This window comes from Phaenicophaeus curvirostris, chromosome 1, assembly GCF_032191515.1.
Source record: "Phaenicophaeus curvirostris isolate KB17595 chromosome 1, BPBGC_Pcur_1.0, whole genome shotgun sequence".
NCBI classification, from domain to species: Eukaryota; Metazoa; Chordata; class Aves; order Cuculiformes; family Cuculidae; genus Phaenicophaeus; species Phaenicophaeus curvirostris.
The window spans coordinates 157,364,261-157,392,193 of NC_091392.1; positions in this window are offsets into that span (position 1 = coordinate 157,364,261).

Here is a 27,933-nt window from a genome sequence, read left to right on the forward strand (position 1 = left end):
AAGTGTCAGTGCTCAGTTAAACAATCCTGAGCATTTCCCCAGCATCTGCCCAAAACATTTTGACTTACATTCACTTGGCGAGGTTATCTGCCCAGGTTTGGCTACCCCGGGAAAGCAATCAGCTTGATCCCGCTTCAAAGGGCACTTATTTTCATCCTTAAATTACCCTTCCATCAACAGCAATTTTCATGCTGTGCGCAGTTATTCAATGACAATATTCTAATGCAGGCTAAAAGATTGATAATTTGCAGTCCGTGCTGTTTAACGTACACATGAATATGGTAACATGCCAGTCACATATTTCCCCTTGGGATGGATGTCTCCCATGGGGATGCATGGCATGTGGCCCTGGTCAGCACCCAGTGGAGCAGCATGAGCTGGCCAGTGCACGGGCCACTCCTGACTATCCTTGTCCCCACACAGCCTCAGGACAATCTACTGGCTGGATGAATGTGCCCAAGGACACCAACCTGCTTTCCACCGCTATCCTTCACTGGTTCTGCTGCTGCATTGCTGCCAGGTGTGTCAGGAATTGGATGGTTTGCATCAGTCATGGGAAGCCCTGTGCTCCCAGTCAGCATCACCTGGAGGGCATCATCTGCAGGCTCAGTGACAGAAATGAGGAGCTCTGTGGCTGGATTGGGCCCCTTTGTAATGAAAAAGACAGCACCCAACCCCCAAGCCTATTTATCTTCAGTAAGCTCTGGCACAAGCAGAAAGTCTTTTCTTCTGATTAACTTTCTTTTTCTGTGCAACAGCAACCAAAATAAAAAAGAACAGGACTTAAATTGGATTTGTTAGTAGACAAACAAGGTTAGACAGGTTAAGTTGTGGGAAGAAAAGTCTCTGTGTTCATAACCTGGAAAAAATAGACGTCTGAATATCCGTATCAGGGATAAATGTTTCTGTGAGACATATTTGCCAGCACTGCAGAGAGACAGGCACTGCAACCTTTCACCTCAACAAGCCTGGAGAAGAGGAGGCTGAGGGGGGACCTCATTGCTCTCTTCAACTACCTGAAATGAGGTTCTGGAGAGGAGGGTGCTGGCCTCTTCTCCCAAGTGACAGGGGACAGGACAAGAGGGAATGGCCTCAAGCTCCACCACAGGAGGTTTAGGCTGGACATTAGGAAAAAATTTTTCACAAAAAGGGTCATTGGGCACTGGCACAGGCTGCCCAGGGAGGTGGTTGAGTCACCTTCCCTGGAGGTGTTTAAGGAATGGGTGGACGAGGTGCTGAGGGGCATGGTTTAGTGTTTGATAGGAACGGTTGGACTCGATGATCTAGTGGGTCTTTTCCAACCTGGTGATTCTATGATTCTATGATTGTAAAACCTACCTGTGCTCAGAAGGGAGGGAAATGTTTTTCCTCTCAAGTTTCAAAAAGCTGGTTCTGAAACAGAGTTCAGAGGTGGCAGTAATGGCAAGGAAAATGCACATCCTTTGTTGTTTAGCTTGACAAAAGGAGAAGCAGCACTAAACCGTTCTATCCTGGTAACAGAGGGAGGGACAAGATGACACATTTACACAGATTCCGTCCCCAACTCAACACATGCTCTTTCCCCAAATACTGAACAGCACAAGAAACAGAAAGGAAACAGTGAATATTTCCAGCCACACCACCATGTGCTGACCTGCCCCAGCTGTGGCACAACATGTGGTGGACGAGAGGAGCTGTTGCTGGTCTCCCTCCAGCTCTAGCACAAGAGACATGGTATGGGGAGTGGGGTTGGGAAGTGGTATCTTCTCTGGCCCAAGAAAGGATGGATAAAGTGTGTGGTGGGGTAACCCTTAGCTTGGGCTAGGCCTACGATGGACCTTGCAGAAAAGCTTCCACCTGTTTACTAAGTGCTGGGGTTTGCAGGCACCGCCATTTAGAAAGCCCTTAGAAATTATGAAGGTTTTATCAGCCATCCAAGGCAGCATTTCAGCCTAGTTATTGGGCTCCTAAATTTATTCCTCTCATCTTCCAGTGGACATCTAAATCTGGTAATCTGAATGATTCTTCAGGCTCCCTCAACTTCATTGGGATCTAGACACCTGGTTTGTTTTTCATCACCTATATTTAGATGTGCATATTTAGGTAGCCACTTTTGAGGTGGAATCCCTGTCCAGATGTTCATTATTGCCCTCTGATGGGCAACCACATGGGCACCCTCGTAAAGGATTGTGTGACCACACCCACTCTGATTCAGTGCAGTATTCCCAGGGATTTTAGTGTAATTAAAGGATGCCACAGAGAGATGATGAATGTTCAGTTGCCTAGCGGTGGAGTCCCACTGCAATGATGTCAACCCCAGCAAGTGGAAGAAGGACTCAGCTAATGGGGGCTAAGTCTCCTCAACTAGGTCAATCTATGTCTGCAGAAGCCCTTTGGCCCAAAGCCTTGTTTTTACATCATCATGCCAATTGGGTTTTCTTCTCCTTTCCTGCATCACTTCTTCCCTGCCAGGGTTATTTCTGGCCAACCCAACAGACACAACTGTCCGTGCAATCCCAACAAGAGTTAGTGGCGCTGCTGTCTCAATACTTCCAGCTGCAGCCAGTAGCAAGGGCAGATGAGTTAATATGCTGTCTCTTGTATATCTACACCTACCTTGACAGCCTTAAACCAGAAAAATAAAAACAGGCACCTGCGGTGGTGGATAATACACAATGGTTTGCTCACAGGATGAAGTAAGCAATTATCAAATTCAGCAAATAACTGCTGAAGAAGTAAACTCCAAAAAAAGCTAAATTAATGTGAATTAATGCAATTAATCTACTTTGCAGCTTCATTATCTTACATCAAATAACCAGCAAATCCTTAGAAGATGCTGATAATAATGCTGAAAAGGAATAGTTGCACTTCCTCAGGAATCCAGGACAAAGAAAACTCATGGGTCATTCCTCATGGCAGCAGGGCATGAACCACGTTCTTTCTTATGTAGTAGATATTTCCAGGAACAGAACTCCTCTTGCCAAAGGGACTTCACCTTCCTGCCTAAGCTATTCGTCTGGTGGGATAAATGCTGGCAAGTCTAGAAACAGAAGTGTTTAAAAAAAAATTTATCGGAGGAGGAGGTTGTGTGAGATTAGGGAAGCCCTGTGCTTGGTTTTACTACAGAGACAGAGAAAAGTAATTTAAAAGCAGAGGTATCCATGGACAGCAGCATGAGAAAAGGAAGGATAGAGGGGAAATGAAAAAGCTTTTTTGTAGCCAGAAATGCAGAGGGTGAAGGACTGGACCTGCTACAGGTAGAAACGTGCCAAGATCAGGAAGACACAACTGCAGCATTTGCACACTTGTTAGGGGCCTGGTCAGTAAGTGAGCAGATAGAAGAAAAAGTGCATATTGTGCTGCTGGAGCAACAGCAACAACCACGACAGATAGATGGAAGATAATAGTGGCATAGGTAAATAGACAGACAGACAGATAGATAGACAAAAGAACAAGAGACCAATTTGTGAGCTGTTAAGGAAGCAGAGAAACAGAATTTAAAATGGGAGTGTGGTATTATCTTCTAATTTTGCAGGAGATGACTAAGGAACTAGGGATTGTGTGCTCTGCCACACTCCTAGTACTGGATTTAGAAGTGGGAGAAAGCTTTGCAGTTTCATTGGAAAAAAGTTGTTCCTGGAAATCACATAATTGCAAAGACTAAAAGTTTTAAGTGGAACTAACTGGAAAATAGTCCTATTAATAGTCAGCACCCCCAGGTGTTCTTGGATACAGCAGCTCACTTACTAAACCAATCAAATATGACATTACCTTAACCTGTTCTGTTAACCAGACAAGTGGTTATAGAACAACTCATTGTAGAAGTTAGAAGTTGACCTTTGACCAAGTGGACATGAGCAGATTCGGTTTAAGTGAATGGAAAGATAAAAAAACCTAATCTGTAACAAGATAATGTGAAAAAGGAGGCTTTGACTTTCTGTGGTCATGGCTGTTGTACCCTGCCACAGCTCTTACTCCTGCTGTGTGCCACCTCCCATCATATTGATGAAGGTGTTTGGACAGTCACATCATGGCCCTGGACCAGGGATACATCATGGTGAAGAAGAGCGCTCAGCAGAAGGTGAGAGGCTACTGAGGTTGGGTCAGCTGTGGCAGGCAGAAGAGGTTGAGGAATGGCACATGGTGGCTGGGAAAGGCGTCACTGCCACCACTTCTGTCCCTCTGTGCTCTGTCCTGGCCAACCCCCCAGAGGCCGCCGGGATATGGTATCCTAGACAGGGACGGAAAGGGCCATGGAAAGACTCCAGGCTTAGCACGACACATCATAAATGCCTCATAAATGCTCTTGTGTGTGGAGGCCAAGAAGGAAAAAAGAAAAGGGAAAGAAAGAAACCACATATTTGAGGTCTCACTGTCTATGACTACTGTGAGAAATAACCCCAGTCGGGTCTGGTTAGAACTTGCAAAGAAACAAAAAGAAATAGCAGAGACCTCTGAAACTGTTGCATCTTCCTGGAAGTGTTTAAGATTGTGAAAATACTGCATACAATTGAGGGCATCGGACAAAAATGAAGGTTGTCTGTTTGCTTAACTATGTTGAAATGAGCAGCTTAATCTTTCAGTTAAGGGATTTGAAAGAAGATGCTGATAATCAAATTTTCTCAAAGAAGGACAAAATATTTTTTGGGATCTTGAGTTCTTGGGACCAGAGGCATTGCTGCTGGCTGCTGATGGGGTTGGGTGGCCACAGTGACAGCGGCCCTTGGCTCTGTTGGAAGACCTGCCTGGGCTTGGCAGCTCCAGCACTGTCCATCTGGGCCTGGGCCAGGAAAAGGCCATCAGAGGCTTTTGTTCTGGACATTGTACATCCCTGCAAGCAAGCAAATAAACCTGCTTCAGTGCCACGGGATTCCTTCTGTTGATTTACTCTCCTAAATGAAATTATCTGTGAGATCCTAACATTCAGTTTCCTGCTCAGGTTAAGAGGAGTAACAATTTATTTAGGTCTTAAAAAATAAAAGACTAGCTTCTCTCTGCAATTCAATAAGAATAATTATCTAGACTGCAGGGTCAGAGCCAGGATGACTAATGGAAATGTTCAGAGAAATGGAAATTACCCCACTACAGAGTGAAGCTAAACTCAGAGTTTAATATATTCCAGTGAGAAAGACCAGATAATCTCCATCCCCAGCACTGAGGGAACTGGCCCACGAAATTGTCAGTCTGATAGTAAGGATTTCTGATCTATCAAATTAGATAGATAACATAACACGGGAATTCGGCTAGTGTGAGAAATGGGAGGGAGGGTGTGATCCAAGCTGTTTACACACTCATTAATCCAATCTCAATGGTTTACAAGCCTGTAAAACAAATTTTGAATCAACGAATAATTAAAGACATGGCAGAAAGTGGGGCTAAAATGTGGCATAGGCACAGGCCAGCCAGGTGACAGCCTAGTGTCCGTAGACCTGTAGACTAATTATAAGTTACTTGTTGTAAATGTGGTGTTTAAGTTGTTACCTGCCCCTGGAGTCCTAAACCTTAGTGCCAAGGCAGGAGGGCAGTGATGGCACACATTTTGCTCTATTTAACCAGTCCAGCATTGCTGGAAACAGGTAACTAAGGGCCATGAGTGAGCCCACTTTGACCACCGTTACTGTGGTTCAAATACATCGCTTGTGCAAATGAGCACCACCCATGCTCAAGTAAATTTGGGCTTGGAGAAAACAGCATCCAAATGAAGCAATTTGGTCAGAAAGCCAAAGGGTATTTTGAACTAGTGAGTGAACACAAAAGCACTACCTCAAACTTTTTAAAAACACCAATCTCAAAGGTAATTTGTTTTTTTTTTAGATAGCAAAGTTACTCAAAACCTGTACCCTTATTTGTAGCAAACAGGCAGCTGTACAGCCTCAAGATCATGGAGGAAGGGCTGGGCCCTACTCTACAATCAGGGACAGACTTTTATTTTTAGTGCTCAATACCTCAGCTTTGAAGACTTGTTGATATAGTGAGTCTTAGTGTTTGCCAGCATGAAGAATCTATAGATTTTATACGCAAGCCTAGCATAAATTTTAGCAATTCTTTCCTTCTTTCCACTGTAAAGAGTGATTTTTCTTTTTTCTTTTTTAGAGGCCACTGGCAGACAACATTTAAGGAGACATATTGTTCTAACATGGAAATTTTGCTTAACTCAAGTTTTGTAGCTTTACAAATGCTTCCTTTGGATGGTCTCCTGCGAGACTGATGGCACTGCAAGGCCACTCAGATGTCCGTGCTGGGAGGTGGCAGGCAGGAGTGACAACGGGAGGGGAGGAGGTGAAATGCTCTCAGCCTGCAATGTCCCTGTGAGGCGTCCTCTGCCCAGACCACCAGCTCCCACATGCCACTGTGCTGAGTGCCAGGAGGCATTTTGTAGGGGTTTATTTGTCATTGCCCAAGACAGATTCAGTTTAAATGGAAGATTTTCCAAGTCTTATGACTCTTCAGAAGAAAACCCTGGCTGAAAATAGTACTGACAGCCTGAAGCAGATGAACAGAAACTATTGGTATGTCACAGCACTGCTGTGGGGCTGATCCCCCTGACTGTCCCTCATCTCATTGTGCATTACTGATGAAACACTTTGGCCCTCATTCAACAAAGTGCAGACTGAAATGAACTGTGCAATCTTCTACTGCTGCATTTGAGAATTATTTCTGAGCTCCACGGTTCCCTCCTAGCCCTGCTATAATTCCGTCATGGACAGCAGTACTGTAGCCAATAGGCATGCAGAGGAATAGGGGTTTAGTCCTCCATTAATTCTAATAATAAGTTAGAGCAAGATCAAGGAAAAAGAAATAGAAAATCTAGAAAGTATTGCTGTGGCTTTTTCCCCAGAACTCCTTTTTCTGAGCTGACCCATGATCATGGAACAAAAAAAACCTCCAACCCTGTGCAGACGTCTCCATAAATACACACAACTGCTCCTCACATACATCTGGACAGCTGGAAGGAGCATCTCAAAGGGATTACTCTCCCGTATCTCCTCACTTCCTTTCCTTGCTCCAGATGTAGCATTTCTCAGGCTCATTGTCCTCCTTCTTCAAGTCCTTTTGTGATTTGCTGCTTTGATTTAACAGCAGAGCCCAAGCTCAAGTTCCTTGGGAGAGTATGTGTGTGCTTGTCAAGATGCCTGTATTGTAAAGGACATTTTTATTAGCTTTTGACCTGCAAAAGCTGTCTTCCAACTCCATACCTTTCAGCATCCCAGAGACCAGCAAGACCAGCACTTGTTTCCCCTGCAGCCGCAAGAGCAGCCGTGGCTTGAGGTGGCACTTGGCAGAGTCACTTCTTCCTTGCTGATGCTCCTGCAGCTGCCAGCTCTGCCCAGAGCTGCAGGAGGAGGCAGTGCTTGCTGCCACAAGGGTCATTGGAGGTGTCCCATGGGAGCAAGCACCTAGGGAGGCCTCTAAGAAATGAAACCAAACAAGGGTCATTCCAGCTGCGTATTTAATGCCTGAAAGTAATTTTATGAATCCAGAATATCCTGTTAGAACACACTGATTTTTATTTTATTTTTCTTTTAAAAGGTGAAGAAAAAGGAAACTAAATTTTTGGTTCTTATTGAGATGCTACCTCCTAACTTTTTTTTTTTTCATATATGGATATGTAGAGAAACATATTTTCTGATACGGATATTTTCTAAAACAATGTTCCAAAATAATTTTCCAATAGAAAAGATCTCAGCTCTGAATTAAGACAAATTTTTTTCTGACCCTGAAGAGATTTTTTTCTTCTGAGGAATGTGGTCTACGGGGAAACTTCAGGCTCTCTTTAATCTGGAATGAAAACAATGTCCAAAATCGTGGAATCTGTCACAAGCTGGAAATTTGGACTCCCACCAGAAGAGTTTGGAGACTTCTGTGTCCTATGACCAGGCTGGGCAAAAGAGAGTTGCTCTGGCCCACAGCAGATTCCTTCACCCTGTGAGGTGGAAAAAGCTGAAAACCAGACCTCAGCACCAGTTCTGCAGGATCTGTGCCAACCACCATCTTCTGAGGCCAAGAGCCCTTCTTAACCTGCTAGATGCTCTAGCTGAAACTTCTGAATTGCTTGAGGTTTCCCGTCTTCCCTTCCCACCACATAACCCTAGTCATTGCTGGAGAGGGCTGTCTCCTTCTCTTTTTGCCACCTCTGTGGCTCCAAGGGAGATGAAAAAGCAGACCTGAGTTCTCCAGGGAGCTTGTCAGTCCTTCAGAAATGACAATTTCCAGTGAAGAAGACTGAATGTAACTGATGCAGATGCCTTGGGTACCAGGTCTTCTGTGCAAGGTCGTTAGAGCATCCTCCATTATGTATTTTTTGCTTATATTTTTATGCAAGGAAAACAGCGTTTTTCTGAAAAAATGTCTAACATCTAGCCAGACTACTTACAATACCAGCAGACAGCAACGTGTACTTTCGCAGCGAAGTTATAATCTGTTTGACTGTGGTGCTATCAAATTCCAACTTCGTATACATTTGTTTTAGTTCTGAATATATTTATTTTATGTAAATACAGATATACAAACTTTTTATATGTGTGCATATACACGAACACACAAGAATACATATGAACATGCTTTTATGTAGCTATGGATAGATACATTGCATGGTACCTGGAGTTTTAAGCACAGCCACATCCTTAGCAAGGGCTGTACCCTGACTGATCAGGGTGAGTCATAGGCTTCAAGGCATGTGAATATATTCGTATTTCACCTGATCTCATTTAATACCTATTCTCTATATGATTTTACAAATGATGATGCAAAGATAAAGAAATCATCTTCCTTACAGTGTTCATCAGAAATACAGGACTCTGAATGAAACCAGAGGAAGAAGAATAGCACAAGGAACCAGATAATACTTGGTGAATATTTCCAGCCACTGATAAATAGCCCAGATTTTGGTCCCACAGGTATGGTGTCTGCCCAGCAGCCTCTGACTGCCCTGGGATGATGTCCAGCCCATCCAAGCAGCATCCTCAGCACCCAACTGTCCCCACACTATCCAAGGGGGCAATGTCATCCTGTGAACATGCAGTCCTGATGGAAAACCCTTACACGAGAGCCTTCACCTTCCCCTTCCCCCAGCTGCTATGTATCCCTTGGGTGGCAATTTGGCAGCAGTGCTGTGCGGTGAGCCGACTCACAGGCACGGTTCAGCGGTTCCTGCAGCCAGGCGCCAAAAGGCACAGCTGTGCAGATGTTTAAAGTGCCCAGGAGCAAGCTGGGCTCTCAGCCTTGACGGTGATGCTAAAGCACTTGCCTATCATCTGGATCTGCTTCTTCCCTTGCAAAGAGGGCAGCGGCACATGCTGCCCATTTAAACGGGGACCAGCACACAGTCTTTGGGCATTTCTCTTCCACTCCTGGACGAAGTCCGAGAAGCAGGAAAACAATTTAGTGACCAAGCAAGTGGCTCACAGGAGGAGGAAGTCATTAAAATCCTATGATTTTTAAGCCCAGTGAGGTCGATGAGAGACTCTTGCACATGTTTACCGTCTCTTTGACCTTAAAGTAATATGCTTGTAATGTACTCATCGCTGGTGAAGTGGGAGCTCCAAGTGTGCACCAGCGTATTGCTTTTTTTTTTTATGCACTGTCACATTTCCTGAAGAAGTCACTGGGATAGGGGGAGGTTAGATAAAATAGAAATATATCTTGTTTTTTAACCCCTTATTGTCTTTGTATTTGCTAAACAACTGAGGGCTCTTTTGCCTATGAATGTGCTGTGCTTTGAGGTGCCCTTGCTGTTTTAGCTCCGCTGGTCAGAAGACAGTTGGAGTAAGGCAGAATTTGACTATTTTATCTTGCCTGATCCCATTCCAGACCAGTGGCAATTTGTTTCACCCTCCATAGGGATTTTATTGGAATCATAGAATCATAGAATCACCAGGTTGGAAAAGACCCACCAGATCATCGAGTCCAACCATTATTAGTGAAGTGTAAGTCTATACCCATTAATTATCAAGAATTTTCAGATATTGTCATACTTTTTTATGTTCTTAAGCCTGCAAAAACACACACTTGCATTTAGCTGGATGCAGAGAATTCCCTCTGGCTTCAATGAAACTAGTGACAGTGCCAGATAGTTAACAACAGCGACAGGCAGCGCATCAGAGTGGGTTTAGCCTCTCTTTGTGGGGAAAGGTAGAAATAAATAATAAAAAATAAAGCCCAAATGATGACAATGCTGATAATCAACAGAAGGATTTTTGTACTCAGAAACTCAGGTTTGGGATGCTGTGAAGAGAAATGATCTCACCTATTAAAAGCAGATCTGGAAAACAGTTGGTTTCCAAGATGATGAACTAGTGATAAATAATTCAAGGAGGAAGGGGCTGCTGTAAATGGATGGGAGACAGATACTCTGGAAAAAAATATGGATATGATGAGCAAAGGAAGGAGTGCAAAAAAAGACAGGGAAGATGCCCTGGGAAAACCATTAAACATCGCAATGGGGTTTTTAAAGCTCTTGTTAAACTGCAGGCTGACCTCATGAAGCAAAAGGGGAAAAAATGTAAGCTCTAAAGGAAAACAGCAACTGAATTGGAGTGGCAGAGGAGCATTTCCATAAGCCAAGCACAGAGTTTTTCTGAGTATTGGCAGAAAATGGATCTGCATTTTTTTCATTGTCTTTCCCAAAAGTAATTTCAAGATTAACCATCCCTGCCAGAAATTTTCCTGCAGCTGGGCTGGTGCCCACTCTCCTCAAGAGCCAGGCCTTTGCGGAGGAGGTAGCCATGGATCTGCAGCCTCTCTGCCACCTCCTGGGACCTGCAGACCGATCTACTATCTTTTCACCCTTCTGGCACCCTTGAGGAGGAAATGGTTTGCATGGCAGGGCTTGTCCCTCCAAGGGGTGGTGGCATTGGCATTGATGTGGCACGAGAAAGGCTGTAAGGCTCCTCAAGCACCATGCTTACTCCATCTTCTCCATCATCCTTGCTTAGCTTGTGAGTCCCTCCACTGCAAGCCCAGCAACACAACACAGGAGGAAGGAATCTTCTGTGCTTTTCCATTCCTTCTGCTGAACCTCTGATGGAAGGACATGGGAAGGAGGATTCTGGATAGGGTAGCTATGGAAAAGCAATCTTCATAAAGCCCATAAGTAACAGTAATGAGGTTGGTTTCTTTGCAGTCAATGCTGACAGTAGTGAGGCCATGAGATGGTATGAACCTTGTACATTCATCAAAACCCAAGGGCCGGGGGAGGAAGGAGCAGTGAGTGTGTCTCTGCAGAGCCTTTCCAAACCCGCAGGTTCCCAAGTCACAGCTGGTGATGCTCTTCCAGGCGTGGTGTGACGAGTGGGAGTGCTGGCTGGAGACATTGATCCATTCATCCATCTGTAAAGCCCAGCCTGGTTCTCTCGAAGAAGAGGGTGAGAGTGACAACAGCAGATGCCCAAAGGCTGCAGAAATTAGATGGCTGCCTAAATGCCTTAGTTCTTACCTGAATACAAGCTCCATGCCTGGGGGCCAAGAACAGTAGGAGAGTGAGGGTCTGGGTTGCGTGGACACAAGGTACAAATTTGGGATGGGGCCTCAGGGCAGTTCTGCTCTGGCAACACTTCATTCTTCTCACAGGTAGGGGTGGTTTTGTTTTTTTTTTAATTACAAGTGCTGGCATTAGCAACAGGTAAAACAAGGAGTTCAGCTGGTGAGCCCACTGGGCCAGTTCACTGGGTGAGCCACTGTGCCTAGCATCTCGCACCAGTGCTGAGCCCCAGGGCACCTCTCCGATTAAAAGAGCTGCCAATTACAGAAAAATCCCATGCTCCATCTGTTTTTATCTGGGGAGCAGACTGGGCAGACATGGCAAGTGTTTTGCAAGCATATGCCTCTGCTTCAGGCTGGGAAACACCTGCTGAGTTTCCCAACCTCAACAAGCTTTCCTTTCCCCAAACCTGCCTGATTTTAACCATGGGATCATCAGCATCGACCTGCTGGCTGTCACCATGGGAGCTGAGGCAGCAGGTTCACAAGTGAGCAGTCACAAAGCCACTAACCTTTCTGTTACTAAAGCAGCTACAAAAGAGGATACCAACACTATAGGGGGTGCTTGTTTATACATATATGCGTGCATATATATGTACATAGGGGTCAGCAAGGTGCTGATGACAGGTTTATAGCAGACACAAAGCCAGGGAGCTTTGCTGTGTGGACAGGAGCCAGGCAGTCCCAGCAACCCTTGGGTTTCTCTCCTCTCTCTCCTTTTTTAGAGGCTGTGTTTACAAAACCAGGTGAGGATCCCCGCAAGGATCAGCCTCACTGACAGTTGAAGATAGGGGCATACGAATCAGCAAATACACAGGCTCAGCAAACACCAACAGCTTGTGTAAGGGCTGGTCATTTTCCAGAAACACATGGAGAGAAGTCATTTCTTTGCTTCAGTCTCATTCCTGTAATTGAACTTCAGAAATGTTGGCATTATCATTTTGCCCTCTGTTCACTGGGGCTGACTGACACCCCTTGCTTAGGCATGCTAGGATTCGTGCCACTGAAGCATTTCTTTCCAGGGTTCTGCAGGAAGCTTTACCAACTTGTTTGGGCTGAGTGGCACTGGAGCAGGGCAGGACAAACCTGGCCAGACTTGCCCTCTTCCTGTTGCAAAGTGCCCGCATTGAGACTGTAAGGAAAAGGAGTGGTTGGACTCGATGATCCAATGGGTCTTTTCCAACCTAGTGATTCTGTGATTCTGTGAAGAGGCTTTTGTAACCAAAAGTGAAAGAAAACACTTCCCTGAACCTACTAACATTTTTCATGAGGGGGGCATTGCGGTAGCCTGCTGCACCTCTAAATTAACCCTTACAAATCATAGAATCATGGAATCATAGAATCACCAGGTTGGAAGAGACCCACCGGATCATTGAGTCCAACCATTCCTATCAAACACTAAACCATGCCCCTCAGCACCTCGTCCACCCATCCCTTAAACACCTCCAGGGAAGATGACTGAACCACCTCCCTGGGCAGCCTGTGCCAGTGCCCAAGGACTCTTTCTGTGAAAACTTTTTTCCTAATGTCCAGCCTAAACCTCCCCTGGTGGAGCTTGAGGCCATTTCCTCATGGATGACTCCATTCCCCTTTCAGTTTCAACTCATACAATTCTGTTGTTAAATACACAATAATACGTTGCATACCACATTATTTTTGAGCAAAAAACATAGCTGCAAAGGAGGCAATTTCTTCCCCAGCGGGGAAGAAGTCCCTTTTGCCCAGCTGCCATGGGGCCTTCCCCCCTCCCCTGCCATCCTTTCAAGATGACAGTGGGCACACCTGGGGCTGGGGCCAGCCTCTGCCCTGGGGAAAGGGCACCCTGTGCCCTGGCTTTCTCAACTTCTTTGGGGAGGAGAGGATGTTCTCTGATGCTTGGGTTCATAAAAAAAAAAAAATAAAAGATACCTCCAGGCAAAGCCCAGAAGCTACACAGGGTTTGAGGACAGGCAGTTCCGTCTGACTGAGGACAGGCAGTCTTTCTTAAGGTACTTGATTTTACTGCTGTTTAAAAAATATTTGCAATGTTTTCAGCATTCGGTTGCCTTTCATTAGCCGGAATATAAAGGTATGTAAATAGGCAAGGGCGGGGGGCATCTCTCCAGGGCCTTGTGCAATGATGCCCAGGCAACAGCAATTTGGAGTAATATGAAAATGTGTATAGGAAAGTGTTTTGTTTTCATAGTGGGTTTTTTCTTTTTCTTTTTCCTTTTTTTTTTTTTTTGTGCGTGTGTGGCTAATACATTTGTTGCTGAAGGTTTATTTTTAGCTAAAAGTGAAATAATCATTGTTATGCCATGGCAACAAGAATTGGGAGGTAAGTTAGAACAAGCTGGTCTGACTAAAATTTTTCTGAAAGCAACCAAATTGATTAAATGACCTAAAAATAAAGATGATATCTGTTAGTATAATGCAATTCTGATGTTTGTGATTTAGAAATACAAACTGCTTCTATTATGGCATAATTTTTTTCTCCTAGTTACCAGGTGTGAAGGGAGATGTGAAAAAGCATTGCTGACATCATAAATGACCAGGACCACCAGAGGACTTGCAAAATGGGTGGGATGTTCCGCTAGAGATGAGAGGAAATTGGACTTTCTCTTCTGAGATGCAATTAAACCTTCCCCTGGACCCACACTTGAGTAAACAGCAGCAGCTCTGAGCGGAGTGTTTGACAGGCAGCAGGATAGGCTGTGAGTTGGGGTTTTCCCCTTTGTTGATGAGGGAATTGTTTAATTGTACTGAGCCAAGTCCTGGCTGCATCAGTGCTGGTGTCCGTTCAGATGTCAGTGGTCATCCCTGTCATGGACTCAGCAGCCTTTGAGTCTGGATACCCCTCACGCCCTGCGGTTTTTCATCAGTATCAAAGAGAAGAATTGCTGCACAGAGCCCCTTCCAACCTCATCCCCAGCAGCTACCTCAGGATGCTGAGAAGATGGAAGCCAGCAGTGGTCCCCGAATGACTTCCCTGTGACTGATGATTTCAGACACCTCCAAACCATGGATATGTCTTTGCATTCACATGCTGGCGCATGAAGACACCATCTCTTTGGGGTGAGAAAGACAGAGGGCCTTGGGCATTCAACCAGAAATCCATCCAGCCTGGCATCTGCTGCATGAGCTCCTCTGTGCCAATAAATCTTTGCGGAAACCCCAGCCATGCTGGATCATAAAAGCAAACTAAGGCAAGAAAAATGGCTTGAGCCAAGATAAGAGGCTCCACACCCAGGGCTGGGTCCTCTGTCCAAGAAAGGTGGCTCCCAGGGAGATGCAAACATCAGGACAGCCTTGTCAGCCCTATTCTCTTCTTCGGTCTCTCCTGGAGGCTCTTCTCTACCACTGGCAGGAAGGAAATGGCCTCCTTCAGGATCAACCCCTTTGGTTACCAGGTCAATTCTATGATCGGACTCATTTTATGGAGGGAGACAGGAGTGATGGAGCTCGTAGATACTGCAGATAGGTAACTTGTGCTCCTCTTGCCATGCACAGAACCTGACATAGTGAGGCATGAAGCTCCTCTGACCTGGACGAGAGCTCCAAGTTGTTCTGAGGCAGTTGGTCTTAGCAAACTCTGTCAGGTGTTTAGAATATAAGGTTTCACTATAAGGTCACTCCCAGTTTAGACTGTGGCAGACTCATCCAGACTAAAGAAATAAGCCACACAGGTGAGAAGGGGCCTCAGGACATCTCTAGTCCAACCTTCTGCTCAGAGCAAGGTCAGTACTGACTTCTGATCAGGTTGCTTTGTCCTTTGGGTGTTGAAAACCTGAAGGCTGCACATCCTGGCAGGGAAACCTGTCCCATTATCTAATTATCCTCACAGCACATTTTTTTCTCTTACACCCAGTCAGCCCCAGCCTCCAGCTCTTTCACCCAAAAGTATCTCCAATGTCAGATGCGTTTAAACTCTTCATTTTTATACTCTCTTCTAATCCATTAATTGAGCTCTGAGAGTCCTCCTTCCTTGTTGGCCCTGATCCTAGAGCTGAAAGCATTCAGCCAAAATTACAGTAAAGACCCTGGAATTAAACCTTCTTTCCCAGTACTTCATAACTTGGTACTGCATAATTTTTACCACTCAGATGCTACTTGTTAAAAGCAAAAATTCTTGGAGAATATTGTCATGTTCCAGAAAATGATTTAGTCCATAATTTTTTCCCCTACATGCAGCAGACTGTCTAGTCAGGTACAAAATTTTGATACACTGTCAGTATTTCTGAATAACTTAATCATTTTCAAAGACCATCTGACATGTTTTAAATGATTTGCACAGCACAACCCTTATATTTTCAACTATGAAACCTTAACTTATCCTTAGTCTTAATTAACACAGAATCAATAAGACCTTTGGGGTTTTTTTTTTAGTTTAAACATACATCTCCAAGTTATAAATGGATCTCTTTCAGAATATACCAGAGAATTAGATTCTTCATGACCTGTTCTTTATGGATATTTTTGCACCTTTTATGCATATTGGTTTGATTGACTCTCTGTTCTGATATCTATTTGGAGTTGTTGCTTTGCTTTGACACTGTGCGAACATACTCTTAATGAATATATTAATAATCATGAACATACTTAGAAAATCAAGCCTGAGCACAAAGGAAAGCATCAAGACTGATCCAACAAAATTTCCACATGAATCTTTCAGTGGGCTGGAATCATTTTCTTTGACTGCAACAGCTACAGCAATGTGAAGCATTTTATAAAAAGAGACCACCTTTGGTCCAAACAAGCTACAAAAAAAGGCCTTGATCTTGTAAGTGGCTTTGACCAGATTTCTGAGGTGTGCAGACAGTCATGGTGGCATGAATGACGAGCCCCCCAGCCACAGCTTTGTACCTCAACATTTTCCTACTCTGAGGGCTGGAAATGTAGATGTGAACCTCCACCTGTGTGCCAGGGAAGCCATCCACTTCTGTGTTCCAGGTGCATGTCCTTGCCTCTCCAGCCACCCTAGACACTCTGGTGTCCATGTGTTGCTCAACATCACATCTGGGAAATCCTGCTGCAAGGGATGATGATGTTTCTCCCCAGCCCCAGCTTCTGTTTCTCACCCTGGCCCAGGCTCAGCCTTGACCCTTCCCCAATATCCAGTGAGCACAAGGGGAGTTTTCTGCCAATTTAGGGGTACAAGGGCATCAGCAGGAGATTGAGGGGAGGGTGAGAACGGCTTTTGGTGGCTGGTAGTCATTAGCTGGGGTTTGATTTAGTGTAACTGCACTCTTGTTGCACCCAAGATATGAACTACACCATGCACTAGACCTAGGTTGGATGTCCAGGCTCTGAGGGTATAGGCATGCTCTCAAAAGGTAGATATGGACACAGTTAAACTCAGGGTGAGCCGTTATCTTGGGGGTTTTGCTGCTTAACATTTCTATGACATGTTTTTCTCAGGGCTGTGAACAAATGGGGGACAGCGTAACTGGATAGGGGGAGGGGAAGCATCTATGGGGTGTCCTTCGGGCAGAGCTGCTGGCAAGTGGGTCCAGGTTGGCACCTGCATCAAGGTAAACATCAAAACCCAGAACCTTCAGCACTCTGCTACGTCTGTTATGCCCATCCTACATCTCCCACTACTCATCACCTTCTTAGCTTGGGGTGAAGCTCTGACAGGACCATGGAGGCAAAACCCCCTCCCTGGCCTGGGGCTTAGTGAGATGGCTGTCTTTGCTCTCCATTTTTAAAGCTCTCGTCACCACCCGGACTCTTAGATGCTGTGATAATGAAAATAAGATGAAATAGCACTCGGTTCATTTGGTGAATTTCTATATGGTGAGTCTAAAATTGATTTTTAATTTTTAATAGGTTGACTCACTACTCGTGGGCATTGCAGACAGTAGTTAAAAACTACTTTGCACTGGAGTCAGAAAGTCAGAACTAATTAAAGAAAATGTCCACAAAAGCACTGCTAATATACTAAAGGGAAGACCTTAATTAGAAATTTGGGAGGTAGTAGCCCTCTCGTTAATAATGCTTAAATGACATTTGGGAGCCATGTAAAATAAGTAAACATCTCCTCTCTGCATAACTACAGTCACAGATGGAGAGTGGAAGAAAAATCTAAATAGGTTCTGGAAGCTGCCCCTCCAGAGCTAAACCAATCTCCTCCTTAAAGCAGTCTTCAGTCTTGTCCTCCACTTAGTAACAAACAGCACTGCAGCACTTAAAAAAATCTGTAGAGTAAGGCAGCAAGGTGACTCCAAGGACTGTAAGGCATGAGCAATAGCATGCAGAAGCTAGAACACCTCTGCCTACACAATATGACTTAACTCTGCTCTTAAAGCAGAGCTTCAGGCGCATCTTTGGTTATCTGGCATACACAACCAGTCAGGGCTCAAGAGAAATGTAACTGAAGCAAGCAAAATATTTCAGGCATGTTGACAGGGATGTAGTGATTTGGTAATGACCCATGCTGGTGGAATAACCAGGCTAGCAAAATACGGTGTTTTATGAGATTTTATTTCTATTCAGGAGAAAAAAAGATCTGTTTATAAAGTGCCCATCAACACAAGCCTGAAATTCTTGTAATTGTATATTAGTAAATTTAGATAATGCTGTAAGTCCAAAGGTGCACTCTTGTAGCCTGCTGTGACTGACCACAGTGTGACCTGCTCTGATAGACTGTCCCAAACTCCATTTCCCTCCTCCCTTCATCCAGTGCCTGGGGCTGCAGGGTAGGGACTGGGGCAGATGGGGAGCCACAAGGTCCCGTGGGTGCACCTAAGACTGGCTGCTACAGCACCCACACCATCTTCATCAGCACCCACACCACCTCTGTTGGCACCCACACCTCCATTGACACCCACACTACCTCCACTGGCATCTGCAGCCAAAGAGAGGGGGAAGGAGCATGGGTGCTGAACACACTCCAGGAGTCATCTTTCAACCAGTGCTGTGTCAGAGCTGAGACGCTGAAAATAACCAGTGACATGTTCAGGCACGGATACAAAAGAAGTAACATGAATGCCTCCACACCTTTTGTGTTGTGGCTGCCAGTACAGAAATCTACCTAAATTATCATATTGTTGGCAAAAATCCCAACATACATATTTAAAGCATGATAAAATAATGCAAAAGAAGCACTTTCACTAATTTTTAGCACTTTACTGGAGGACCATCCCATTTATTATTTCATCCCCAAGCTCCGCCAGGGGAGGTTCAGGCTGGACATTAGGAAAAAAGTTTTCACAGAAAGGGTCACTGGGCTCTGGAACAGGCTGCACAGAGAGGTGGTTGAGTCATCTTCCCTGGAGGTGTTTAAGGCACTGGTGGACGAGGCACTGAGGGGCATGGTTTAGTGTTTGATAGGAATGGTTGGACTTGATGATAAGGTAGGTCTTTTCCAACCTGGTGACTCTATGATTCTATCTGGTTACTGATGCCTGGCAGTTTCATAGTGCCTTTCCCTAGGCACTCCTTGCAACTAGGCGTAAATATACTGTACCAGATAAGTTTAAATATGGAAAATTTTATCAAGGTCATAGTCCTCACATCTTTCTGATTTTCATTAGCACAACAATTTTATTTTAATTTTGTGAAACTTCCAGCTAGTCATTTAAAAAATACCAAATATGGTAATTACATGGCAAAGTGCACTAACAGCCGGTTTATCATGTGTCTCAACCAGGAGTGTCCTTCAGTGCTCTGCATATTCATAAACTGTTTCTTCCACGCTCATAAAATAGTGACCATGGCAGGGAGAAGATGAAAGCCCAGTTACACCTTAGAAGTTGCACCTGGAGCATTTTGCAGGAGGAGGAGAAGGAAAAAAGGAAGATTAATGACCTCCACCCGCAACATGAGGTCTTGAACAGGAACGAAGGTGTTGTGCCACCTTGCAGAACGCCCTGTAAGATGGCTGTAATCATTGTGAGCTGTGGAGACAGAACACCTCCAGCAGTCAGAGCTCCATTTTTGGATGTGCTGGAGCCATGGAGGAGAGGCAGAGACTTCAGCCTCTGTGGCCTGCGCTTTGATGAAAATCGAGGGTCAGTTGTCTTTGAGATGTGCCTGGTGAGCAGCCACAGCTGTCTCTGTCCAAGTACAGCACTGGGTTCAATCTCGTTCACTCCCAGTCTTTCTTTGTGAAGTCTTGTCTTGGGAGCTGGTGGAGAAGACCTGGTTCCCTTCATGGTGCTTCTTCTGTCACAAAATACTTAGTTACACATTTTGGGCCTCCTACCTTTTCATTTGAAAAAAAAGATAAAAGAAAAGAAGGAAAAAAGATAACCCTCAGCACAAGCTATTACTGCCATTCCACAGTGATTAAAAAAAAAAACCTGCAAGCCATGACAGTAAAATAACTTTCTATCAGCTTTCACCTTCTTTTTGCAGGGGAAGGCCTCTTGTCATGCTACATCTTTTGAAGAATGCAAACCCTCATAACAGAGCCTCGTCCCTGTCCCTGAATTCCAAACAGTAGAAATTTTGTCTAAATCCCAGGCAGGAAAGACCATTTCGAACTGCTGCCTGAATCAATGATTTTAAATCTGTTTTGGTGTAAAATGTAAGATGGTTAATTCCTGTTAGAACAACTCTGTTATGCCGAAATGTCCCGCAGGAAAAATACGATAGTTATCAACAGGTAAGGTGGCATCTCATGACCAAGAAAAGCTGAGGATAATCTGCACATGTGCCCTTGCTTCGCTTCATAGAGGCCTTCAAGAGAAGAAATGAAAGGCAATGCAGCAGGCTGGTATTAACCAGCCTCAGCCATTCAGCTACTTAGCTGAATTATCAACTTAGTCTGAAAATGAAAAGAATTCAAAACCAGACCATTGATGGCAATTAACAACTGCACTTTGTGAGCTTTCAGTCTAATGAATACACAAATGAAAAATCAATGGAGGAGGCTTCCATAAATGAACACGGCAACAATCTTGATCTTAGAGTTGGCTCAAAGACAGCTCCTCCCAAATCAGCTCTAAGGCTGTGTTCTTACTGTACACTTCTGTTATTTCATTGCAGAGCTTTCCCTCTGAGGAGCTCATTAGTCTTTTTACTGATAAAATAAATACAAGTTTAACTTTTGAATTAATAAAGCATTACAATAATTACATCTCCAAAGCCTTAGTTCAAAAATGATAAGAGATCAAATCTGTTAAAGGCCGAAAATTATTCCCCATCTCTGAGGGTCATTTGGAAAATTTGCTCAAAATGAAGCAGCCACACTAAATAAAGCTAAATAAAGCTCTGCAAACCACCAAACTTGGCCGAAGCTGCAGTTCAACATTATAAATTGCCAGCTTCATCTCTTTATACTTGGAAAAATACAATATACATTTGTCTTTGCTACAAACAGGTTCTGCAGTTCCAAGAGGAATAGACTGTAGAACTGACATTGGCCAATCACATCCAAGAGCTGGAGCAAGACACAAATCATATCCCCCTGGGGTTATTTTACAGGCTCTTTTACTTCTGTATGACACTGTCAGGCAGACTTCTGCTTCATACCTGATATCGCTTCTGAATTATGACTTTGCCTTGAACAAGATTTTGGCAATGAAAAATTCCATTTAAGTTAGGCTGAATTATCTGTGAATTCTGGGAAATACTTGCTGCTTGAGAGAGAAAGCTTGAGAATATTTGCTTAACTGCCATTCAGAAAACCACTCAGGATAGGGAGGTGCTGCTGGTGGTTAGGACATGCTTCTGAGATGTGACATGATTTCAATTTCCTTCTTTTATATATTTTTTACCCCAGGTCAGAACCTTGGTCTATCTGCATCCTCCTACCATTTCCATCACACTGCTGAATATGACATTCCATCACCCAGTCCTAGTATTGCAAGCCCAGCCCATTTTTCTGACAAAATAATGCATTTTAAAAAAATTTGAGGCTTGAATACAATATTTAATTGTATTTGAGAAGTCCTTTATATTTGTCCAGAATTCAGAAATATTTTGATTCAAGGTGGATTGAAAATGAAATTTTGCATTTGGTGTAGCCACGACATTGTAAAAGCAGTGATTGCCACAGCCTCTCCCTTCCTGAGAGCAAATGAATCTGATCTCACATGGCATATTTTGTGCTGCTGATGCCTTCATTGATTAATTTTTTCTGCAACGAAGCAGCTGCATCCATATGCAAGTAAGGAGAAAACTTGGCATGATCTTTTCAGGTACTTTGGGTCAAGCGATAATTTGGCTGCCAGTAGCTTAGAGGCGAATGCATCTGCCATTATCCACTCAGCAGCCATTCATCTGTATCAGCTTTCCAGCTGCAGAAAAAAATTTAGTAATTATGAGGCCTTGGGACAGAGAGAAGTGGTTTGATGCAGACTCATACAGTCATTTTTAAACATATTTGCTGTTTATGTCTGTTTTGCGATTCCTGCTTTCATCACACTCAAACGTGAGTGAAAAGCAAAGCTCTCCCACCTCCTGCACTGAAGCAGAACAGCTCTGTTTGAACAATTGCAGTTTCTTCCTTATCATTTTAAACTTGTCTCAAGTTCCTGCTCCTAAATTTTTGTGATGTTATCACCACACAAACATCTTTTACATTTGGTTAATCACTGCAGCAAGCAGCAAGCAAAAGACTTTCATCTTTGAATGTTGGACTTCTTTTTCAAGAGGTTACTCATAACTCGAAAATCCAGGCACATTGGAAAGAGAAGGTAAAGGAAAGCAAAGATTCAGCAGTGCCTATTTCATTTCAGCTTTACTGCTCTGGTGTCTTTGCACCTTTGAAGAGGCAAGCCTGCAGAAGGAGATGTAGCCGCATCAGGTGGGAAGCAGACTGTCAGATGCTTGAGTTACTCTTGGATGCTTGAGTTACCTGGAGCAGGTAGCTCAGACCAGCCAAGTGAGAATAAATGAAAGATGGTCTGGAGCACATGAAAGCCACCGAGCCTACACTGGTGCCTCGCCAGTGGGGAGAGATTTTTGGCTCCCAGTTTGATGAAGTGGAGCAGTTAAGTACAGCTTATTCAGATGAAAGGACTTTGCTCTGAGAACCTGAATTAACAAGCAAGTCGTACTCTTAAGCCCGTGTTTCTAGCATGTGATTATCTGTGTTTCCCCTCCTTTTAGATTTTTAGAGCCATGAAAGCCACCACCCTGGTGAGATCCGCATGCCAGGCCCAGCTGGGAAGTGTTGTGCCCCCACAGCACCCACCTGTGCCCCAACAGTCAAGCCTCTTTTCAAGCAAAATAGAGAAACAAAACCCACAAAAATGTAACCCTCATCCATGGGAAAGATGGGTGGAGAGCTATTATGAAAATATAGAAGTTCTGCATTATAATAAATCCTTGTTCTTGGAGACACAAATAGAAGAAGTTTCTTGATTTCTTGCTCTGAGGAGTTGCAGCAGTTGAAGCTTGTTAGGCTTGGCAAGTTTCAAAGCAGCTGGAGGGTGAGATCACCATTCTTCAAACAGCCATGTTTGATCATGATGTGCTAGCAAGATGCAGCTAGTGTCAGGCTTTGCTCAGCTGCCACTGAGTCCACTGACCCATCAGTGATGGTGCCCACACTGGGACCAGAGCAACCTGAGTGTTCGCTGTTGACACTGTTGCATCTGGTGAGAAACAGAGTTTTCCTCTGTAACTGGCTGCTTGTAATCTATAGTAAAAAAATCTACAGAAAGAAGCTGTAGCTAAGATAATTTCAGACCTAATATTTCACCAACAGTTGTGTGGCACACTTCAAAACAGCTTGATCCTTTCTTCTGCCACAAAGATGTAAGGAGTGGATCAAAAGGAGCAGAGCTCTGCTGTACAACCTCTGTCTGTTCCATGTGTCACCATCAAGAATGTATAGTCTAGAAAGGTAAAGGGTACAAATCCCAGAAGAAAAGAAACACAACAGGTAGAGGGATCTCTCACAGGGCTATCACCAGGCAATTTTTTCTCTCCAGATGGATAAGGGAATGGAGCATCTCTCTTATGAGGAGAGGCTGAGTGATCTCAGTCTGTTTAGCCTGGAAAAGAGAAGACTGAGAGGGGATCTTATTAGTGCTTATAAATGTCTAAAGGGCAGGTGCCAAGATGATGGGGACACACTCTTCTTGTCCTGTTGCCCAGCAACAGGACAAGGGCAATGGGTACAAACTGGAACAAAGGAAGTTCTACTTCAACATGTGAAAAAATTCTTTAGTATGAGATTATCAGAGCATTATAATGGGCTTCCCAGGGATGCCGTGGAGTCTCCTTCTCTGGAGATATTAAAAACTCACCTGGACACATTCTGCGCAACCTGCTGTAGGTGAACCTGCTTTAGAAAGGGAGTTGGAGTAGATGATCTCCAGAGGTCCCTTCCAACCCTGACCACTCTGTGATTCTGTGATTCATAGGTATCTGCTCACCTGAGCAAGGATATAAGCATCACCCTCCCTGGAAGCTTAGGAGGAGCCAATACAACTCACTTTGAGTAGAAGATATCTAACGCTAGAGATAAGATGAATGTGTGAAGAGATTGACATGGCGCAGTCCATAGTGAAGTTTGGAGCTGACCTCGGGGATTCTCAGACTGCATTTATTGCTTTAATCATGTAATCAATACCGAAGACTAAGGTGCTAGGCTAGTTTTATTTGAAATAATATTTGAGTATCATAAAGCAGAACAGCACAGAGGTTATTGCAGCAGTATGTAATGACTTCAAGCTGATCTATTCAACTGTTTAGAAATTTTACTTGAAAGAATTTACTCCCTGGCAGATTGTTTTTTTGGCAGAGTATAGGTGCAACATAAGCATTTATGATTGCCCAAAAAATAAGCTGATAATGAAGCTCTCGCCCCAAATTCTGTGCAGCTGAATGATGGACTGGGAAGGCGGTGCTGGACACCAGAGTGGGCAGTGCTGAGCAGCAGGTCAGCCCCCACCAAGGTGAGCAGCAGGAAGAGCTGCGGCCATCTGCCACACAGTTGGTTGACCCACCTGGGATTAATCTGTTCCCAAGAGGACATACAAAGGAAAGGTGTCAGTGTCCTCCAGCCTACCACCACTAATTAACTGGCATCTTTGCTGATATTAATTGATATCATTGCTGCTGCTGCAGGAGAGAAGCCAGAAACCAAGCAGGGAAGTCTGTCTCCTCTGCCTGAAAAATGAGCTTCTTGTGACATGTGCTGAGGTGTGTTAGCAACAAGGTGAGAAAAAGCTGTGTTCAGTCTTTGCCCAGATGGTGCCTGCTGTATGGCAGCGTGGAGGATGCCAGTCCCACAGAGAATGCTCTCTGGCCACCAAAGCAAAGTAACCACGCAGCAAAGCCACAGCAGATGCACAACAGATACATGGAAGAGTCAGAAATTTGGTACTAGTGTTGTTTTCATTGGAGTCGGTCATGGACAAGCCAACTAGTCTCTGTTGCTGTTTCAAAGCCATGTAAAAGAAGAGTTTTGTTCTGTCTGACTTTCCACCCACAGCCAGGCATTGCTGTTGTAACTGCCTGCTCCTCCTAGTAATCCATTTTGTAAGAATCTGTTTTGTAAGAATCAGAGGTTGGCTTTATGAGGTGTTGACTCGGGCACGACTTGTCCAACTTGATGAGGAATACTGAGTACAAATAACTGTCTTGACTGCTATCGGCTGTTGAAATGACAATAATACTACACAAGACTGGGACAGGCATCACAACACTGCTCCTGTTGAGGAACTGAACGATGGCTGACACTACACTTCCCAAAACAGCCAAGCAACATCCCATATAAGAAGATACTAGAGAATGGTGACACGGACCAATGCTGTCCTGCAGATGTGGCTACAACAGCTGTGGTCACCTCCTCTGTACATGCTCCCTCTGCCTCAACTTTGGCACAACCAGCTAGGATCAGGCAACTGCAGAGCTCTCCTGAAGTCCCTAAAGATGTTCTTTTGCTATCCCTTTTCCTGGCAGAAGCATGAGGCGATAGTAACATCCTTTGGAGAAATCATGGCATTCAGCTGGAGGTAACATGGTTTCTGTCAGCTCACCTGTATGTGAAACAAATGCTTGGCTGCAAATTAGTTGCACAGAGGGACCAAAATAAGAGGGGAAAGCAAGAAGCAGAGCTGGATGGGGTGAATCTTGTCCACCCTGCCGCCCTCCTGGTGTCTGCTTCCCTGCAGCCGTTATTTCACCACAGCCTCCTCCTGTTCCCTGGCTCCAAAAGCCTGCAGAAGTCCAGCTTACATTCACTGCATGCCTTGCAAAAATGAGTCAGTCATTAAGGCTTTTAAAGATGATGCAAGAACAACCGACACACATGTATCTAGTGCGTGGGATAGGTGAGCAGCAGGAAAACGTTGTACGAGTGTGCCAAATTGGCTTTTACTTGCTGCAAAGAGCAATTTTGTCCATTATAGGCAAGCAATATGCAATTTTTAAATATTTTTTTTTCTTGTAGCTGCGATTGCATAGTAATTTGTCCCACAAATAAACCAGACTGAGTTCTTACAGGAAAGAGTGAGGATAATTTTCTTTTTAAGAAAGACCAAGAAAAATGAGTTAGCTTGGGCCACTCTTTTTCATGTCTCTCCTGGAAGACGGATATTTGATAGCAAACTTCCTTCATTGCTTCCCACAAAGTTGGAGGGGATTAGTTTTCCTCTTACGCAATTATTCCAGTGTGCCCAGGTTAGTAGCTGTCAGTCTTAAAACCATAAAATTGAGAGAGGCGATCCCAAGTGGTTACTTGGGTGAGAAAGGAAAGGCCTGATCATCTCACCCATCTTAAGTCTAGATGGTGACTTTTGCATGCCTTGTGATTTGCCTGTGTTTTGTTGATTTCTTTTATACGAGGTTACAGTGTCTCTGTATCCTCCATTCTCAGAGAAAATCAGGGGAAGGGGATTGGACATAAACAGTTCATGGATTATTATGCTTGAAGGTACGAATAACTCTCATAAATGACAACGAGACTATCTTAGTCCAAGAAATCCACTTTCTTCCATTCAATTTGGAGTTGCTCAGTTAAGCATAGGACCCTTAGGCTGGGTTTGCAGACCTACGTGCTGCTTCTATCTTCTAGCTCTATCTCCCACACCAAAAGATGTATTTGCTTGTTTTAGCCAACACAGCCTCAGTCACAATATTTACAGGCTGAAAAGCCTGTGAGCACCTTTTTTTTTCATGCCAAGCATCTTCCCCTGACTGTGGTTGTGGTTAACCCAGTGACACATTCCAGGACATCATCTGATAATGGTAAAAACTGTCACAGCTGCTTTCTCCCAGTGCTGAGAAAGAACTGGCACTGGAAGAGCTGAGTGGTTCCTAGGACATCCTTGTATTACAGGAAAGCACAAAAAAGAGTTAAAATATATTAAAAGATTCCACAGCCCTTTTTCTCTCGTTTTTACAAATGTTAATTTAGATTTACCACACCAAGCTGGGAACATTTTATGGGACCTGAGACTTAAAATGTTGGCAACACTTCACTGCAGAGGTCTGCCTTTCTTTTTCAAAAAAATGTGGAAATATCAAGCTGGAACAGGCTGAGATGGCCAGCTAGCTTTCTGCTATTTGAGTCTCATGAAAACTCAAGTACAGCTACAGCTTTAACTTTGTTCTGGTCAAATACAGCAGTCCTGGAATGCTCTCCTTTCCACTATGGAAGGAACGGTGTCAAAATTAATGCTATTCTCTGAGCAGTATGGATGAAAAACTGTTTGCCAGTTCCCTAGAGACATGTGTAAATGGGGAATTATTCAGGAGTGGATTGGTTTCTAAGGAGGTCCCACAGAGAGCAATTCTTGACTCTTTTTCTAGTGAACATTTTAATCAGTGATTTGAAGGCGGGGAAAGAAAAAAGCGAAGAAAAAACTAAAACCATGACTGAGAAAATTCAAGGTAGCAAAAAAAAAAATCGTGCATGCACACAAGAAGCCCACAGGCATTTTAACACAACCAAATATGAGACTGATAACCTTTAACTGCAGAACATAGGTTGCATTTTCAGAACTCGATCCTCCTGGTAAGCTGAGACCCTGAAAAAGACCTGAGCATCATAAAATATGCCAGCTGATGCTCCAAAGCCCTCGCTGCAGCATCAGGTCTGAACAAGCTGTGACTGGAGGCTGTAGAACCAGGACAGGATCCAGGAGGAGGAGCAGGAGAACATGGAGGAGAATGGTGTGTCCATCATCCTCACATCATGCATGAGCTTCGCCGAAGTGCACTATCTATCACCTGCACCTTGGTTAGGAAGGACACGGAGAACAGGAAGAGAGTTCAGAAAAAAAGCCCAGAACCAAAGCGATAGGGAAAAGATGCTAAACAATGAAATGATCCAGGAACTTCACCAGTTTTACTCAAGCAGGAGGAAGAAATAAGTTCACAGTCTACACAGTTTGAAGGCTCTTTATTCTGCAAAGAAAAGAATAATAGCAGGCAGTGGCCTGGTGTTGAAAACAAAAAACTTCAGTGGAGAAGCAGGGCACAAATCGTTAATTATGTGCATTCTCCCAGTCTGCTTAGCTTGTTGGTTGCTACAGTACTAGAATTTTTGAAATAAATAGATTTTTTTCTAGAACAGATTGCTCCAATTAATTT